The following is an 18,931-nucleotide window of genomic DNA, read 5'->3' as shown; positions in this document are numbered from 1 at the left end:
CGGGCAGGGCCCACCGCCCCGCTGTCTTTCCCTGGGCTCCATTCCTGTCACCCTAGTGCTCGCTCCGTTTCCCGTTCGCCCTTCCCTCGTTTTCTCCCGAGCGTTTTCTCTCAACGTTTCCCACTTCATGTTTACAAAGTGCTTACGCCCACTTGGCAGGCAACAACCTCGCCAGCCCGAGTCCCTCAGCCAGTGCCTCGGACCGCCCCCCTCCTCCCGGATCCACCTCAGCCGATTCACCCGGCGCCCGCCCGGGTCGTCACGTGAGCCCCGCCCCGCCCCCTGCCATCACGTGAGCCGCCAGCCCCGCCCCGCCCCCGCGCCGGCGCGCTCCGACGTGCCCTGGAACTTACCCTCCCTCGGAGACCAGCCTGCGGGGACGGGCTGGCCGCGGCCGCCGCGGTGTGAGCGCCCTTCGGGCTCGCCTAGGCGTCCTGCAGACCCCGTGCTAGTACAAGAGGGAGCTGCCTCCCGCGAGGCCGCCGTCCTCTCGGTAAGGTGGGGGACACAGGTTCCCGCGGACGGAGGGCAGGTTGGTGAGGTGCTGCACAAAGGCGTCCGCGGCCGGGGCTGTGCCCGCCGAGGGCGGCGGAGTTAGGGGGAGGTGTGTGCGGGAGGCGCGTCGGCGCCGAGGTGAGCGCGAGGTGCGGTCGGGAGCGTCGCGGAGGGGGCGCGGCGCGGGGCGCGAGGTTGGCGCGGGGGACAGGGGGGCCGTGGCCAGCCCATTGGCTGACGTGGGCGAGAGGGTTTAAATGGCTCTAAAGTTGTGGCTCCTCTGTCCCCCGGGTTTCCTGACTTCCTGTGTGAGGGCAGCGCCCGCCCGCCCCGCCCCTAGGAAGGAGGGCGTCGGGGTGTGTGTGTGTGTGTGTGTGTGTCTGTGTGTGTAAGAGGCAGGCTGGTGCCGCCCTCCTTCCTCGCCTTCTGCAGCTGCGTGTGTCCGCTCTCTAATTGCTGTGGGGTGTGCAAACCTCCGCCCATCCAGGCAGCCCACCTGGGGCCTCCCCTCGACTGCTGACCTTAAACTGGGCACTTTGGTCTCCGCAGTCTTTAGAGGTGCTCCGCCCCTGTTGAATGGACACTTGCTACTCTAGCTCTTCTGGGAGCAATCTCCTCAAAGTCCTTGAATTAAAAAAAAAAAAAAAATGCTCCTTATGAGCGTGCTGCCCTCCTGCCGTTTCAACGCAGTTGATTGTCTTCCAAGAATGGCTGTCCTTTAAGTGTTGGATCTTAAGTTACCGCAGACCCTCTGAGAAGAAATGTCCGCAGGGTCAGCATTACAGAAAAACTCAATGGCCTTCAGTTTTAGAGGCTTGCGATGTTTTCCTTCGACTGCAGCAGCGGTTATAAATGCATTTGCAAAGGCTAAAGCAAAATGTTTAAAGCATATCTTTAGGAAAGTTCTAATGCCGTTCCAAGTGAAGTGTTTATTATGGGTAAAGGCACCTAACGCTCGAATTGTTTTATGGTTAATTACGACCTATGAGCAGATTTTATTGAGCATTTATGCACATATTCCAAAGGGGAGGAAATGTGGAGGAAGGAGCAGCAAGCGAGGAGTCACTCGGCTTCTGGTTCAGATTCTGCCACCCCTTCTGAATTCAGGTGAGACCTCGGAAGACTGTGTTACAGTGGAAGGTTGTTAAAAAGTATCTAGCCCCTGGCCACGCCTGTTTCCTACTGAAAAGTTGGGAAATGGTGGCCTCGAGCTGTTATTTATTTGTCCATATCCAGTGTTCCTTCCCTGGTCTGTAGAAGGGTGTGTTACAGAATGGGTCATCTTTCTGTACATTTTCTTGTCTGAGTAGACATTCTGGCTGCTGGTGCTAGTATTTTTCTCTTTTTCTCTGTTTTGAAATGGCTTGGAAAGGTTTCAAAATAGGGATTTGGGAGCCCGGAGAAGTGCCTAAAAGCAGGCTGTGAAATTTTAACCCTGAGCAGTGCAGCGTGAAGAGCCAGACAAGCCCGATGCACATGTGGGACCCGCGGTTGCGTGTAGCTCCGCGGCTCTGGAGGGGTTTGTGCTTGGGGGAAAAAATGAAGTGTAATGAACAGATTATGTGTTTGTGTATGTGTATGTCCAGGATTTGTTGATAGGATTCTGTTCAACTTTATCCACCATAAAAGTTGGAAAAGATTGCTAACGCACTAATTCTTGATATAATGCCATTTGTAAAGGTTATTCATATATAGACAGTAACTTACATATTTTTATTTTTTACTTACTCTACTAGTTGTGCGGCACAAGTGAAAACGTGTACTATAAATGCTGTAGAAAAACAGCGTATTATTTGCAGTTAATCACTTGGTTTTCATTTCATTAATTAGAAAGTATCTGTTGGGTGCTTTTTTTTTTTTTTTTTTTTTTGTAAATAGGTGGCTAGACAGTGGGCTTTACAAACTTAAGTACTTGAAGTTATGAAGTTGACATTCCTGAGAAAAGGAGGGTAATAAAATGTTTAAATTGATTGAAATAAAGCAGTGAATATAGTGAGGTATAAGTGGTAGTACCAATATTTTGCTTATCTGAGAAAATTGGTACTGAGAAAAGGTAACTTAAGGTGAATCTGGCCCAAATGGGCATTACAGTTTTCTAATAGTGGGAGAGAAAAGTGAAATTAAACTTTTATTTTATCTCATATTTAACATTTTTAGTTTTAATTGCAAATATGCAGTGTTTTGTGGATTGAATCATACCTGAAAAGGTATGATTATCACATACCATCATTTTACTTCAAATCATGCTTTTCAAATCTCTCTTTTGAGGAACCCATTGGGCCACTATCTTTGTGGTTTTTCTTTTCTTCTGTTGTTAACTGGTCTAAGTATGATACATCCTCAATTGTGGACGGCTTTGCTGTGATTCAGCCATTTTCCATTTACTTTCATTGACTTAAATATTTTGCAGTTTCAGTTTGCAGTTCATTAGCTTTTTATTTGAACCAAACTGCCAAATGCTGACATCTCTAAGCACCCCTCCCTTGTTGATAATTAGTGTTTCTCAAACTTTAATGTGCATGGGGATCACCTGAACTTCTAACGATCCCCCAGGTGATAGATACCCTTGCTGCTCTTCTGCCCAGGCCACACAAACTATTGTCCAAAAGAAATGTAATACCAGTCACCTGTGTATTTAATGTAATGTAATTTTTTATGTAAGTAATCTCTACACCCAACATGGGTCTTGAACTCACAACCACGAGATCAAAAGTTTCATGCTGCTGCAGCTGAGCCAGCCAGTCAGGCGCACCTCACCTGTGTAATTTTAAAGCTTTTAGTAGTCACATGATAAAAAGTTAAAAAAAAAAGGGGAGAACCCAAGTGAAATAAATTTTGCCATATCATGTAATCCACATGATTCTTTTATTCAGACTAAGTGTTCAAATCCTATGTGTATTTTACACATCCAGCACATCTCATTTTAGATTAGCCACACTTAAAGTGCTCAGTAGCCACATTTGGCTAGTGGCTCCTGCATTGGACATCACTTCTGGAGTCTAGAATCTAGACCACTGCTCTTCTAAGTGTATTTTTACATTAGCCCCATCAGCATCCTTTGGGAACTTGATAGGAATGCAGATTTTGGGGCCTCACCTCATACTGCTCTCATTATATTGTCTGGGTTTCAGTAACTGGTGTTTAAAAAAAATTTTTTTTAATGTTTATTACTTATTTTTGAGGGAGGGGAGGGGCAGAGAGAGAGGGAGACACAGGATTCAAAGCAGGCTTCTTCTGGCTCCCAGCTGTCGGGACAGAGCCCACCATGGTACTCGATCCCATGAACCATTTAAACCATGATCTTATCATGATCACAACCTGAGCTAGAGTCAGATGCCCAACCAACTTAGCCACCCAGGCTCCCCAGTAACTTGTGTTTTAAAAGCTACAGGATATGGGGCGCCTGGGTGGCTCAGTAGGTTAAGTGTCTGACTTCTGTTCAGGTCATGATCTCACAGTTCATGGGTTCGAGCCCTGCGTCTGGCTGTGTGCTGACAGCTCAGAGCCTGGAGCCTGCTTTGAGTTCTGTGTCTCCCTCTGTCTCTGCACCTCTCTCTCTGCTTCCCTGCTCATGCTCTGTCTCTCTCACTCCCTCAAAACTAAACATTAAAAATATCTTAAAAAAGAAAAAAGCTACAGGATATGATTACAAAATGTATATGTGGTATTCTGAATGGAATTCTAGAGCAGAAGAAGTCCATTAGGGGAAAACTAAGGAAATCTGAACAGAGCATGGTTATTGTGTCAGTGACAAATGTACCATACATACATATATAAGATGTTAAAGGTAGAGGAGACTGTATACAGGGTATATGGGAACTCTCTGTTTATCTTTGCAATAATTCTGTAAGTGTAGAACTCATCTAAAAAAGTTTTTATTAAATGTTTATTTATTTTTGAGATAGAGAACATGAGTGGGGGAGGGAGGGAGGGAGAGAGAGAGAGAAAAAGAGGATGAATCCCAAACAGGCTCCTCGCTGTCAGAGCAGAGCCCTGCAGGGGGCTCAAAACCCATGAGCTGTGAGATGACGACCTGATCCAAAACCAAGAGTCAGACACTTAACCGACTGAGCCACCCAGGCACCCCGCAACTTTTGCATTTTTGAATAAGTGATTAGTGTGGATACTCTGTATCATGCCTTATAGTTGACAGAGTGCTTTTTTCTCTTTCCATTCTCACAAGGATCTTTTGAGGTTTGTATTGTCTGTTTTACAGGTAAGTTAAGGTGCTCATAAATGGCAAATCCTAGATCTAAATTTCAGACCTCTAACCTTGATTTCTGTGCTTTTTTGCCACAGGAGAATTTAGAATACATTTTACGTTAGAGTGGTAGCTTTAAAAGTTTGTTGAAAATTACGACTATTTTGCTATATATTACTGGTTTGTTTAAAAAAAATCAGTTTTGTATACATTAACATATAATAACATTTAACAGTAGAAGTGAACTATAGATACATGCAACTACATGGATGAATCTCAAAAGCATTGTTCTAAGTGAAATAAGCCAGATGTAGAAGGCTACATACAGTATGATTCGTGGGTTCTTTTCTTTCACCACTTTGTTTCCTTTTTTTTTTTTTTTTAATTTTTTTTTTTAACGTTTATTTATTTTTGAGACAGAGAGACACAGAGCATGAACGGGGGAGGGGCAGAGAGAGAGGGAGACACAGAATCGGAAGCAGGCTCCAGGCTCTGAGCCATCAGCCCAGAGCCCGACGCGGGGCTCGAACTCACGAACCACGAGATCATGACCTGAGCTGAAGTCGGACACCCAACCGACTGAGCCACCCAGGCGCCCCGACCACCACTTTGTTTCCTTTAGTGAACAGTGATTAATATGATGGTCTGTATCAGGCTTTATAGTTTAAGTACTTTTTCACATTTTCTCTTTCCATTTTCACAAGGATGTCTCAAAGTTTGAGTATAGTTGACGCACAATGTTACATTAGGTTCAGGTGTACAACATAGTGTTTTGAAAAGTTATATGTTATACTCTGCTCACCCACAAGTGTAGCTACCATCTGTCACCATACAACACTATTACTGTAGCATTGACTATATTCGTCGTGCTTTGCCTTTTAATTCCATGACCTATTCATTCCATAATTAGAAGCTTGTATCTCCCGGTCCCCTTCACCCATTTTGCCCATCCCCCTCCACTCCTCCTCCCTTCCCAGGATCTCTTAAGGTTTCCATTCTTTCCTATTTTACACATGGATGTACCACAGTTAGTCTAGGGTTTCATTAGTTGATAGGCCTTTTTTTTAAAAAAATTTTTAAATGTTTATTTTTTTTTTTCAACGTTTATTTATTTTTGGGACAGAGAGAGACAGAGCATGAACGGGGGAGGGGCAGAGAGAGAGGGAGACACAGAATCAGAAACAGGCTCCAGGCTCTGAGCCATCAGCCCAGAGCCTGACGCGGGGCTCGAACTCACGGACCGCGAGATCGTGACCTGGCTGAAGTCGGACGCTTAACCGACTGAGCCACCCAGGTGCCCCAGTTGATAGGCCTTTGAGTTGTTTCCAGTTTCTGGCACTTATGAATAAAGCTGTTATGAATGTTGATGTAAGGCCTTTGTATGGACTTATGGTTTCACTTTTCTTGGGTAAATACCTAGAGGTATTGAAAAGGAATGGCTAGATCATATGGTAAATGTATACTTTATGAGAAACTGACAAAATGTTTTCCAGAGTGTCTGTACCATTTTGCATTCCCATTAGCAGTGAATGAAAATTCCAGTTGCTAGTATTCTTACCATGCAAGATATCCTTTATATATACTTAAAGTCATTGTAGTATAGGGGAAAGTAATATTTGGTGCTTTAAATTTGTATTATTAGAGGGTTTTTTAACAGGTTTATTGAGGTATAATTGCTGTCTAATAAGCTGCATATATTTTAAATGTGTAACTTAATGAGTTTTGATGTATGTGTATATGTGTGTGTATACATACATATATATGTATGTATATATATAACCTGTGAAACCATCACCACTATAAAGAACATGTTAATCTCCTTCCCCCCCCCCCCAAATTTTCTTGAGCTCAGGATAGTTCATTCCCTTGTTCTCTGGTCAATATTGATTTGTTTTCTGGGGTTTAGATTCATTTCCATTTTCTAGAATATTATGTAGATAGACCCATATAGTATGCAGTCTTTCTTGTCTGGATTTTTTTTCACTCAGCAAAATTATTGTGAGATCCAGTTTGTTGTGTGTATTAGTAGTTCATTCCTTTTTGTTGCTAAGTGATATCCCATTGTGTGGATATACCACAATTTATCCATTCACCCTTTTTTTTTTTAATGTTTGTTTATTTTTGAGGGGACAGAGTGCGAGTGGGGGATGGGCAGAGAGAGAGAGGAAGACACAGAATTTGAAGCAGGCTCCAGGCTCTGAGCTGTCAGCACAGAGCCGGATGCAGGGCTTGAACCCACAAACTGCGAGATCATGACCTGTGCCAAAGTCCAGCTGACTGAGCCACCCAGGCGCCCCTGTCCATTCACCGCTTGATGGACATTTGGATTGTTTCCAGTTTGGGGCTGTTACAAATAAAGCTGCTGTGAACATTTACACACAGGTCTTTGTGTGGACACCTGCTTTCATTTCTCTTGGGTAAATACCTAGCAGTAGAATCCCTGGGTCATATGGTAGATATATATATATTTAAATTTTTAAGAACCTCTCAGACTATTTCCAAATTTTACCATTTTACAGGTCCACCAGCAGTGTTGAGTTCTGGTTGCTCCACATTCCAGAAAACAGTGGTATATGGTCAGTCTTTTAAATATTAGTCATTCTAATAAATGTGTAGTATTATTTCTTTGTGACTTTAATTTGCATTTCCCTAATAACCAAAGATGTTGGGCGTCTTCTCATGGACTTATTTACCATCTGTAGATCCTCTTTGGATAAGTATATCTTCTACCTATTTTTTATTGGGTTGTCTTTTTTTTGTTTATTTATTTATTTTGAGAGAGTTGGGGGACAGAGGGTGAGAGTGAGTGTGTGTGGGAGGGAGGGAGGGAGGGAGGGAGGGGAGAGAGAGAGAGAGAGAGAGAGAGAGAGAGAGAGAGAGAATCCCAAGCAAGCTCCACACTGTCAGCGCAGAGCGTGATGTGGGGCTCAAACCTGTGAACTGTGAGATTATGATCTGAGCTGAGATCAAGAGTTGGACACCTAACCTCCTGAGCCACCCAGGCACTCAGAGTTTTTATTGGGTTGTCTTATTGACTTGAATAGTTCTGTATATATTTAAATGTGAGTCCTTTCTTGGGGATAAGTTTGTATGTATGTTCATGAGGGATGTTAGGTCTTTAGTTTTTCTTACAATGTCTTTGTCTGGTTTTGGTATGAGGATAATGTTGACCTGACAGAATGAATTGGGATGTTTTTTCTCTGTTGCAATTTTCTTCAAAAGGTTTGTGTAGAATTGGTATTATCTTCCTTATATTTTTGGTAAAATTCTCTAGTGAAGCCATCTGGGCTAGGACTTTGTGGGAAGATTTTTAAAGAGATGTCAATTTATTTAACAGACACAGGGCTTTTTAGGTTATCGAGCCTTGGCAATTTGTCTTTCAGGAAATTTGTCTGGTTCATCTAAGTTGTTGGATTTATTGGGTTAAAGTTGTTAAAGCTGTAGTTGTGTTCCCTGTCTGAATGCCTGATATTGGTAATTCATGGTTTTCCCCCTTGTGTTCTGGATCAATTTGACTAGAGGGTTATTAGTACTACTGATCTTTAAGAACCAGCTTCTGATTTCATCTAACACTTTTCTGTTTTCTCTCTCAGTGATTTCTGCTCTGATCTTTATCATGTGATATCTTCTGCCTACTTGCTGTTTAATTTGCTTGATGTTCATCTTGTAGTTTCTCAGAGGGGAAGTGTACATCATTGATTTGAGACTTTTTTCGTTTCTAATATGGCCATTTAGTGCTATAAATTTTCTCTGAGCACTACTTTAGCTGCATCCCAAAAGTTTTGAGATGTCATGTTTTCATTTTTATTCAGTTTAGATTTCCTGTTTGATTTCTTCTTTGACTTCTGAGTTATTTAGAAGTGTGTTGTTTAGATTCCAACAACAAATTTGCAGCTAAGTTTTTGTTAATTTATAACTTAATTCATTTGTTAGAGAATATACTTAGTATGATTTTAGTCCTTTGACATTTATTGAGATTTGTTTCATGGCCCAGGAACAATTTGTTTCAGGCTGCAGAAAATCTTTGTTTATAGGAAACTACTGAACTGGCTGCACTGTTTTTAGTATTTCCATTAGCACTGTGTGTCTGATTCAGTTGTTGGTAGACTTATCAGCATTTTGTATTGTCTTTATTTTTGAAAATAACTTTATTGTGGTTGGTGTGTAGTAATAATCTTGTTTTGGTTTAATTTGCATGTTTGGATTTTCAATGTTTTGTAAAATAATTTAAATCTGAATAAAAATTAAGAATCATAGTGTGCTTTCTTTTTTTCAATCTGAGGGATTGGTAGTAGTAATAATTCATCATTTGTATGCCACATAAGTGCTACTTTCAGTTTTCTAAAAGTTTGAATGTGTTTTTGCCTTTTAAAATTTACTTTGAAAGCGTATCTGTAAAAGCTATGTGAGGATTTTAGTGACTTTTGTGGTTTGGGGGTAGGCAGGTGTAAGGTGATTTAAATTGTATTCTGCAATGACTATTGTGGTAATATATACACAGTAGTATTTTATGTATGTACCACATTTTGTTTAGGCATTTATCTGTCCACAGACATTTGGTTTTTCTTTCCATCTTTTGGCTATTGTGATTAGTGCTGCTGTTAACATGGGTGTACATATATGTTTACAAGTCCCTGCTTTTGGATATATACCCAGAAATGGAATTGCTGGATGTTTTAAAAAATCACCATACTGTTTACCCCTGTGCTGCTACTGTTTTGCACTTCTACGAGCAGTGCAAAGAATTGCAATTTCTCCACATCCTCACTAGCACTTGTTATTTTGGGGTTTTTTTGGTTGTTGTGGTTTGATTTCCATTTCCCTAATGATTAGTGATGTTGAGCATCTTTCCATGTTCTTTTTTTTTTTTTTTTTAATATTTATTTTTGAGAGACAGAGACAGAGTGTTAGCCGGGGAGGGGCAGAGGGAGAGGGAGACACAGAATCTGAAGTAGGCTCCAGGCTCAGAGCTGTCAGTGCAGAGCCTGATGTGGGCCTTGAAATCACAAACTGTGAGATCATGACCTGAGTTGAAGTTGGGAGCTTAACTGACTACGCCACCCAGGCGCCCCCATCTTTCCTTGTTATTGGCCACTTGTGTTATCTTCTTTGGAAAAATATCTATTCAAGTCCTTTGCCAACATTGGCTCTTATCATGATGTTAATTTGGAGTAGGTTGGTATAATGTAAGCATTAAACAGAATAGTTTTTCCTTTTTTGAAAAGTTACTGAGGTCTGACTAGAGCTTTGCAATGGCCAGATGTTAATAATCACTATTCTTGTATTTGCCTTTGTTTTGTAGATTGTATCTTTTTTTTAAAGCACAGGATTTGGTAAACATTTGAAAGTAGTTGAATGTAAATAGTCATTTCAAAGATTTTAAGAGGGTAATGTGTATAGTTTTGGAGGAATATCTGAATGGGTTGGGGGAGAGGGTGGTTAATACCGAGGTAACCAATAGAATTGTGAAGTGAATGAAGTTTTTCTTCTAGAGTAAATTATTAGAGGATTAGAAATCCTATTAAACTTTATAAAGACCAAGGTTATGATTTTCTTTTCTTTTTTTAAGTTTATTTTGAGAGAAAGCGAGAGAGTGAGGGAGAGTGAACAAGGGAGGGGCAGAGAGAGGGAGAAAGAGAACCTGAAGCAGGCTCCGTGCTGTCAGCACAGAGCCCAACTTGTGGCTGGATCTCACAAACCACGAGATCATGACCTGAGTAGAAAGTAAGAGTTGGACACTTAAACTGACTGAGCCACCCTGGTGCCCTGATACTCTTATTAATATATGACAACTTGTGTAATGATATGGACTGAGATCATGAGCATGGGTGCTTCCCCAAAGGAAAATCAAGGTGTTGTTACTATAAGGGGGGACAGGTTTGATGCCACCAAGGCAAGATCAAATTTATGTGACCTGTAAAAAAGGTTACTTTCTTTTTTTTTAATTAAAAATAGTTATTATAGAAATTTCTTAATAAGAAATTAAAATATGGGACTCAGATGTTGAGGGTATAGAAGGAAGAACCCATTGTTTGGAGTGCATTCAGAAAGAAGTAATAAGAAAGCTGAAAAATACAGAAGCAGAATTGATTATTGTAGAAGGGTGGTTTTAAAGGTTAACATGGAGCCAGTATCCATATAGGTAGCTTATGAAATAGAATCTGAAGGAAAAGGAAGTTAACCTATTGGCTCAAGAAAATTTTTTGATCCTTAGACTTTTTACTAGGTCTGAGTTTGTTTTTTGTTTTTTTTTTTTTAACCTTATAGGCTGTCTTCTGGTGTGTGCAAATGGATCTGAAAGGATTAAATTCTAGTTTAATCCTTTTTGGTTTGAAAGGGCTTGATCAGGATGGTTTACTGAAGTACTGAGTGTGTGAAATTTTTAATACAGTAGGCTCCTCACTTTCTGCTCTGTCATATATCAGCTGGATCAGTATTTACTCTCCACGTATAAGAGATTATTTTAGAATGATTTTGAACCCTACTGCCTCTTAAGTAATTGTAATTTATATTTTGTTGAGAAAAACAGGCACTGTGATTCTCCATAAATGCAGTGTGTAAAAGTAAAGAATTACAGAAATGTGAGTTTTTATTTAAATTATTCAAATGTGGGGCAGCATAATGTAAGATTTTTTTTTTTTTTAATTTTTGAGAGAGAGCTCCATGAGTGGGGGAGGGGCAGAGAGAGAGGGAGACAGAGGATCTAAAGCAGGCTCTGTGCTGACAGCAGAGAGCCCAATGTGGGGCTCGAACTCCACGAACTGTGAGATCATGACCTGACATGAATTTGGACACTTAACCTACTGAGCCACCCAGGCCCCCCCTAAGATACTTTAATATGAATTTGAAACGTGCGCCATATCACTTTGAATTATAGTTTAAGAAGACAGTAGTTTAATAATAAGCATTAAAAAAATGGTAAGCATTTAAATCTAAGGACTAGATAGTCCTTAAAAAAAAGTAAATATAGTCCTTAAAATCCAGAGGGGGAAGGGTCACTATGGCACTACAAGGAGCTTGGGGCTCATCTTGTATATTTTCTGCCCCAGTCCTTGAATCAGTCATCTCTCCAAAGAGCCTTGTTTCCTTTATTTGGAGAATGGTATTAGAAACCATATCTGGCTGTTAGGTGTACTTGTTGCTGTTAGGTATCATTTTTACTGACAGCAAAATGTGTATACTAAGCAATATATAGATACATATCTGTAGTATTTCTTTATAAAATCACCTTTATTTTTGTTGTTATTGTTCTATTTATTTATTTTTATTATTTTAGTTTATTTATTCTCAAATTAGCTAACATAACAGTGCAGTCTTGGCTTCAGGAGTAGATTCCAGCGATTCATCACTTACATACAACACCCAGTGCTCATCCCAACAAGTGTCCTCCTTAATGCCCCTCACCCATTTTCTCCATCCCCATCAACCCTCAGTTTGTTCTCTGTATTTAAGAGTCTCTTACGGTTTGCCTCCCTCTCTGTTTTTATCTTACTTTTCCTACCTGTCCTCTACGATCATCTGTTAAGTTTCACATATGAGTGAAATCATATGATATTGATTGATTTATTTTGCTTAGCATAATACCCTCCAGTTCCATCCACATTGTTGCAAATGGTAAGATTTTGTTCTTTTTTTTATCACCAAGTAGTATTCCATTGTATGTATAAACCGCATCTTCTTTATCCATTCAATAGTTGATGGACATTTGGGCTCTTTCCATAATTGGCTATTGTTGATAGCACTGCTATAAACATTGGGGTTCATGAGCCCCATTGAATCAGCATTTTTGTATCCTTTGGATAAATTTCTAGCGTGGTTGCTGGGTTGTAGGTTAATACTATTTTTAATTTTGTGAGGAACTCTACACTGTGGCTACACCAGTTTGCATTCCCACCAACAGTGCAAGAGGGTTCCCCTTTCTCCACATCCTTGCCAACATCTGTTGTTTCCTGAGTAGTTAATTTTAGCCATTTGATGGATGTGAGGTGGTATCTCAGTGTGGTTTTGATCTCTGTTTCCCTGATGATGAGTGATGTTGAGCATCTTTTCATGTGTCTGTTTGCCATCTGGATGTCTTCTTTGGAAAAGTGTCTATTCGTGTTTTCTGTCCATTACAGAATCACCTTTGTTATTTTATCTGTAGTAAGCTAAAAATGAGTTCGTATTGATGTTTCCAAGTTTAATCCATGGATAATTCTAGTCTTTTCCCCATGATTATAAATTTCCACTCCATCACTGAGAAACCTGGTTCCTCTCATCCATATTCCATTTAATTATTTTGTTACAATACACAAATATGGCTGTATCAGAATTTTTGACTTGTACCCCCATGGGATGTGTTTTTTATCAAGCTAGAATACAGTATTTATGTTCAATTCCTTTGCCTATATTCTTACAAACTTCACTTATTTTCAAAATAAGTTAGATCAGCATCCTCTTCCCACCCTCCATCCATTCAGTGAGGTTGTTCCATGCATTTGTCATACTATTAGACTATCTTGTCTTAATCTGCTTTCCTGGGAAATCCTGGCATTCCCCCAACTGCCTAAATGAATTTTTAAAATTTGCATACATTAAAGTTCATTATTTGTGTTATAAAGATTAATGGCTTTTGACATGTACATTGTCTTACACCCACCATTACAGTATCATACAAAATAGTTTTATTGACCTAAAAGAATCCCCTGTGCTTTGCTTGTAGAACCCTCCGTCTCCTCCTCCTGTCCCTGGCAATTACTGTCTGTATGGTTTTGACTTTCCCAGAACGTGATATAATTGAAGTCATTCAGTGTGTAGCATTTTCAGACTGGCCTCTTTCGCTTTGCCAAATATATTTAAGATTAGTTTGTATCTGTTCTTAGCTTGATACCTTATTTTTATCACTGAAGAATATTCCATTGTGTGGATGTCTCACACATAGTTGGTTTATCCTTTGTCCTATTGAAGGATTTCTTTGTTGCTTCCGGGTTTTGGCAGTGATACATAAAGCTGCTGTAAACATTTGCCTGCAGGACTTTTTGTGGACATAAGGTTTCAACTTATTTGGGTAAATACCTTGGAGTGTGATTGCTAGATCGTATGGCAAGACTATGTTTAGCTTTGTAAGAAACTGCTAAGCTGTCTTCAAAGTAGCTGAACCATTTTGCATTCCTACCAGCAGTGAATGAAAGTTCCTGTTGCTCTACATCCTCACTAGCTCTTGTGTTGTCAGCTTTTTTTGGATTGTAGCTATTGTAAGAGGTGTGCTGTGGTGTCTTGTTTTAATTTGTAATTCCCTAATGGCATGATGAGCACTTTTTCATGTGCTTATTTGTCATTTGTCTGGTTTTTTTCATGATTTGTCTTTTCAGATTCTTTTTCCATTTAAAATGTTAGGTTCTTTTTATTGACTTTTAAGAATTCTTTGTATATTTTGGACACTAGTCCTTAATCAGGTATGTATTTTGAAAATATTTTCTCCTTGTGTGTGGTTTGTGTTTTCATTCTTTTAGCAGTGTCTGCCACAAAGGAGTTCTTAATTTTAATAAACTCCTATTTTTTTTCTTTCATGGATTGTATATTTGGTGGTATAACTAAAACTCATTGTAAACCCCAATATCATATTTCTTCCCTTTTAAATTAGAGTATTTTCTCCATTCTTGTAACAATCCAAGAAGTTATTACGTCCACCCTTATTTCTGACTAAGACTTTATGGCACAAATCATTCTAAAATACCCTATGCAAATGTAATTTTTAGTAAAAAATGCTTGCTTCCTCAAATGCTTTGTTGTTTCCTCATTTTTGTTTCAGATTTAAATCTCAGTTTTTAAATTTCTTTTACTACTCTATGTTTGTGTTCTCTCCTGCTTTCCAGTTACCCAAATATTTCCTGTATCCTTCTTCTGTCCCTGTTTTTGCTATTTCTTCATGGCCAATGTAGTTGATAATATTAATCACTATATTTTTCTTCTCTTCTTTAGGCCTAAAGAAATGGCTTACATCCTACACATTTTTATTATTAGAAAACAGGTGTCATGCATTGTGAAAAACTCTAAGTGCCTGATAAGTGGCCTATGATTTTTTGTTGTGCAAGTGTACAATTTAAAAAATCATTTGCTGGTATAATTCTTTATACTAGAACTTAATGCTGGAATTGTTCTTAAGTATTTTATTGTGCTCATTATGTTTAACTGATTTCTTCAGTAGAGGCCTGTTTACGGATTGTTCATTTCATTTATTTTTAATTTTTTAGGGGGATTATTCATTTTAAACAAGTACTTTTAAAACTATGTGGAGGGCTTCATGTCAAAAAAAAGTGGCCTAAATTGTACTTTTTAAGTTGGTTAATATTTACTTATATTTTTAAATGTTTCTTTTTTTTTTTTAATTTTTTTAAATGTTTATTTGTTTCTGAGACAGAGAGACAGAGCACGAGTGGGGGAGGGGCAGAGAGAGAGGGAGACACAGAATCTGAAGCAGGCTCCAGGCTCTGAGCTGTCAGCACAGAGCCCGACGCAGGGCTTGAACTCACAAACCATAAGATCATGACCTGAGTGGAAGTAGGACGCTTAACCGACTGAGCCACTCAGGCGCCCCTGGTTTCTTTTTTTTTTTTTTAATGTTTGTTTCTTTTTGATAGAATGAGAGAGAGACAGAGCGTGTGCAGAGGAGGGGCAGAGAGAGGGAGACACTTTGAATCAGAAGTGGGCTCCAGGCTCTGAGCTGTCAGCACACAGCCTGACGTGGGGCTCAAACTCACGAACCGCGAGATCATGACATGAGCCAAAGTCAGATGCTTAACCGACTGAGCCACCCAGGTGCTCCAAAGTTGGTTAATATTTATGCACATGAGGCTATATTAATATTTTGTTGCTCATGGCATTACAATTGCTATACTCATTGTACATATATGTATTAGATTTAAATGGTAGACTCATCCCCCTAAAATTATAGACTCATTAATTATGGATGCAGTTACTGTATTTCTCTTAAGATTATGTTCATTTGTTTACTTTTTTGATATACCTAGTAAAGATACCATGCTGAGAGATGTAGTTGATTCAAACAGATGTCCTGGGGGAGGAAGATAACATGTGCTGAGCTGTGTAATTTGCCGTGGGAAAGAAAATGAGGGGGAAAAAAAAGGCAGACAGAAAGGAGGAGGCTATTAGATTTTAAAATAGCATGGTAGAAAGTTCTGAAGCTGACGTGGAAGAAGAGAAGTAAAAGATGTAAGGAGTTGTGTATATCTGTTCTTGTTGAAACATGAGTTAGAAAACTGGTAAGAGTCATGGAAAGCCTACATGGGTGGTGTTGAAAGTGCCAAGTAAAGCAGTGGTTGGTACTGGGTCAGTAGATACGCAAGAACTTTATATATATTGGTGGTTGGGTACTTAGTTTTAAGGTGTGTGTGTGATGAGTGTGGATGGGGGAGTGTGGTGATGAGTACAGAATGTATTTCAGTTCGAGGAGAGCTGTGCTCAGAGCATTATAGCTGGATGAGTAAGATTCTAATCAGAATACTTGAGAGGGTAAAATAGCAGGATAAACAGTGCTTAACCTATCTAAAGAGAAGAATCCACAAGTTTGGAGAGTAGAGAAAAAGATAAATGTTTGTTTTAATATAGCTTATGTTTTTTTTTTTAATTTTTTTTTTGTTTTTTCAACGTTTATTTATTTTTGGGACAGAGAGAGACAGAGCATGAACGGGGGAGGGGCAGAGAGAGAGGGAGACACAGAATCGGAAACAGGCTCCAGGCTCTGAGCCATCAGCCCAGAGCCTGACGCGGGGCTCGAACTCCCGGACGCTCAACCGACTGCGCCACCCAGGCGCCCCTAGCTTATGTTTTTAAATAAAATTAGGCAATATAATATACTTGCAGATAATTTTCACTTAGATCTCAGTTTTTAGAGCTACCCCATAATTATTTTAATTTTCTTTGAATCCACAACTTAAAATAAGGCTTTCCTCTTTTTTATTTTATGTAACTTTTCCTAGACCTTGGGTTGTGATACATAATTCCTGCTATGTGACTTTCTAGAAGTTTATAATTTTAATAGTCTCTCTTAGGGGCTTCCCAGTTTCATTCCCCACCTCACCACCCCAGTATTATAACTAGAAAACTATGTCAGCTCCATTTCCCCTATTCTTATCCCATGTGTCTACTCCTGTTCATGTTGTCTGCCTTGATATCCAATTTCTTTTTCTATGTAGAAGTCTTTTGGCTACTTCTCCATCTTCTTTGTCCTCCCAGTCTCATTTTTTTTTAAACTTTAGATTGCATGTCTCATGTTGAACATAGTGAACTGACTACTTCATCTTTCTCTCTAACTTCTCCTTCATATTTATCTTTGTAGTCACAGGGCAGGGTGTAGTCATAAAGCCTGGCAGTGAAAGGGACTGAGCATGGATTGGTTTTTAACCTATTGTTGGTCCCCACTGCCCAGCCTCTCTCCTACTAGCGTGACATACAGTTTTCTTGTTATTCTTCATACTTTCCTTTTCTTCATTGCTGTGGATAAATACCTGACTGCTTATGGTATGTATGAGCTTAGAGGTGTTGCTTAAGTTACTTTATTACTTCCTGGAAAGCAAAAGAAAAAAAAAATCACCTGAGGAGAAGTATTTCAGTGTGGAATTTTAAAAAGTTGTAGTGAAAAACTTTTATGTAGGTAAAAGGATTAAAGCACATACTGACTAATGTCCTGGTAACGCATGAAAGTAAAGGCTGAACATTTGGAAGGTTAGACTTTCTATTTACCGCTATTGGAAAGACCATGCAGATCTGGTGGGGCTCGGGTGGGATAGAGATAGGAAGTAGATTTTGCATGTTGTAAGTTTTAGGTACCTACTAAAATACCAAGTGGATTTTGTTGTTGTGGTCCAATAATCTCTTTTGATCTAGAAGACTCTTCCTCCCTTATTCATTTTTCCATGAAATTGTATTTCTTGAAGAGTTCAGGTCTGTTATCTAATAGAATGTCTTATACTTTGGAATTAATTGTTTCTTAACAATTAACAAGATTTAACATGTTTTTGACAAGAATACAACTTAGGCAACATTGTGTACATCACATTAGGAGGCATATATCATCAAGGTTGTCCCACTGTTGGTGTTACTGCATTTGATCCCTTGGTTAAGCTCATGACTGCCAGATTTCTCTGTTGTAAAGGTGTATTCGTCTATTTATAATTAGTAAGTAATCTGTGGGGAAACATGTTAGGACTCCCAATAGCTTGGAGTGTTTGTTGTCATTCTCTTTATCCATTCAGTACAATAAACTTGAAAACCAGTTCTGTCATTTTAACAATTTTAGAAAGGTTGCTTTCATATTATTAAAAATTTTTAAAGATATTTGTTAGAATAAAAAATAAGGGGCAGAAATGAAATTGAAACCATGTGAAAGTGAAGTAGGAGGGGCAGTGGTGAAGCATACCTTGTATTTGTCCATGTTTGGAGGGTGGTGTGGCACAGTCTTGAGATATAAAATTGTACTGTTTCATAGAGCTGTTATAAAAATATGAGCAACACATCGCAGCTATTCTAAATCATGAACAATATTATTAGCCTTCTTAAAGCAATCCTGGTTAAAGTTAATGAACTTTATTATTTTTTTATAGGTTTAAATGAAATACTGGATATTTATTTCTTCCTTTAAGGTAAGTTTTTTATTTTTAATCTTTTTCAAAACATTATTAAATTTGTTATCCAAGTACTTTGTCCAGAAAGTAAAAGTTTTAGTTACTGAAGTTGTGTCACTAATTTATCATCTGGACTTATGGGCTTTATCTATTACAGAGAAGAAAAATGTCCTCAAGGAAATGATTGTTACTGTACATACAGCACCCAGTAATACTATGCCCAGCATTTGGGTGCTGAAGAGAATTGGTAGGTTATCATGGGACCTTAGGTTTACACATTTGTGGTGTATCTCGGTATTCAGAATTGCTTAGCTTTGCCTTAGGATCCTTGAGCCTTGGGTTAATATTAGTTTCCTAGGGCTGCAATAACAAAGTGCCACACACTGGGTGGCTTAAAACAATAGAAACTTATTCTCTCCCAGTTCTGGAGGCTAGATGTCCCAAATAAAGGCAGGGTTGTCCTCCATTTGTGAAGGCTTTAGCAAAGACTCTTTGCCTCTATCTTCTGGTAGCTGCTGGGTGTCCTTGGGGTTCCTTGCTTATAGCTGCTTCACTCCATTTTCTGCCTCTGACTTCACGTAGTTTTTCCTCTATGTGTTTCCTTTCTCTGCCT

General features: G+C 39.4%; 1 protein-coding gene across 7 annotated transcripts in view; it reads left to right on the top strand.

Moving 5' to 3' along the window:
* The first annotated feature begins 313 nt into the window (after positions 1-313).
* Positions 314-18,931, top strand: part of ARHGAP12 (Rho GTPase activating protein 12) — a 121,603-nt gene continuing 102,985 nt past the window's right edge. For all 7 annotated transcript variants that reach the window (XM_045466093.1, XM_045466091.1, XM_045466090.1 and 4 more), the window contains exons 1-2: positions 314-493; positions 18,298-18,336. The gene's annotated coding sequence lies outside the window, so the exon portion shown is untranslated. The remainder of the gene's footprint in view (positions 494-18,297; positions 18,337-18,931) is intronic.

This window comes from Leopardus geoffroyi, chromosome B4, assembly GCF_018350155.1.
Source record: "Leopardus geoffroyi isolate Oge1 chromosome B4, O.geoffroyi_Oge1_pat1.0, whole genome shotgun sequence".
Lineage (NCBI taxonomy): Eukaryota > Metazoa > Chordata > Mammalia > Carnivora > Felidae > Leopardus > Leopardus geoffroyi.
The sequence above is the reverse complement of the archived record's forward strand: the minus strand, read 5'-3'. Positions and strand labels throughout refer to the sequence as shown.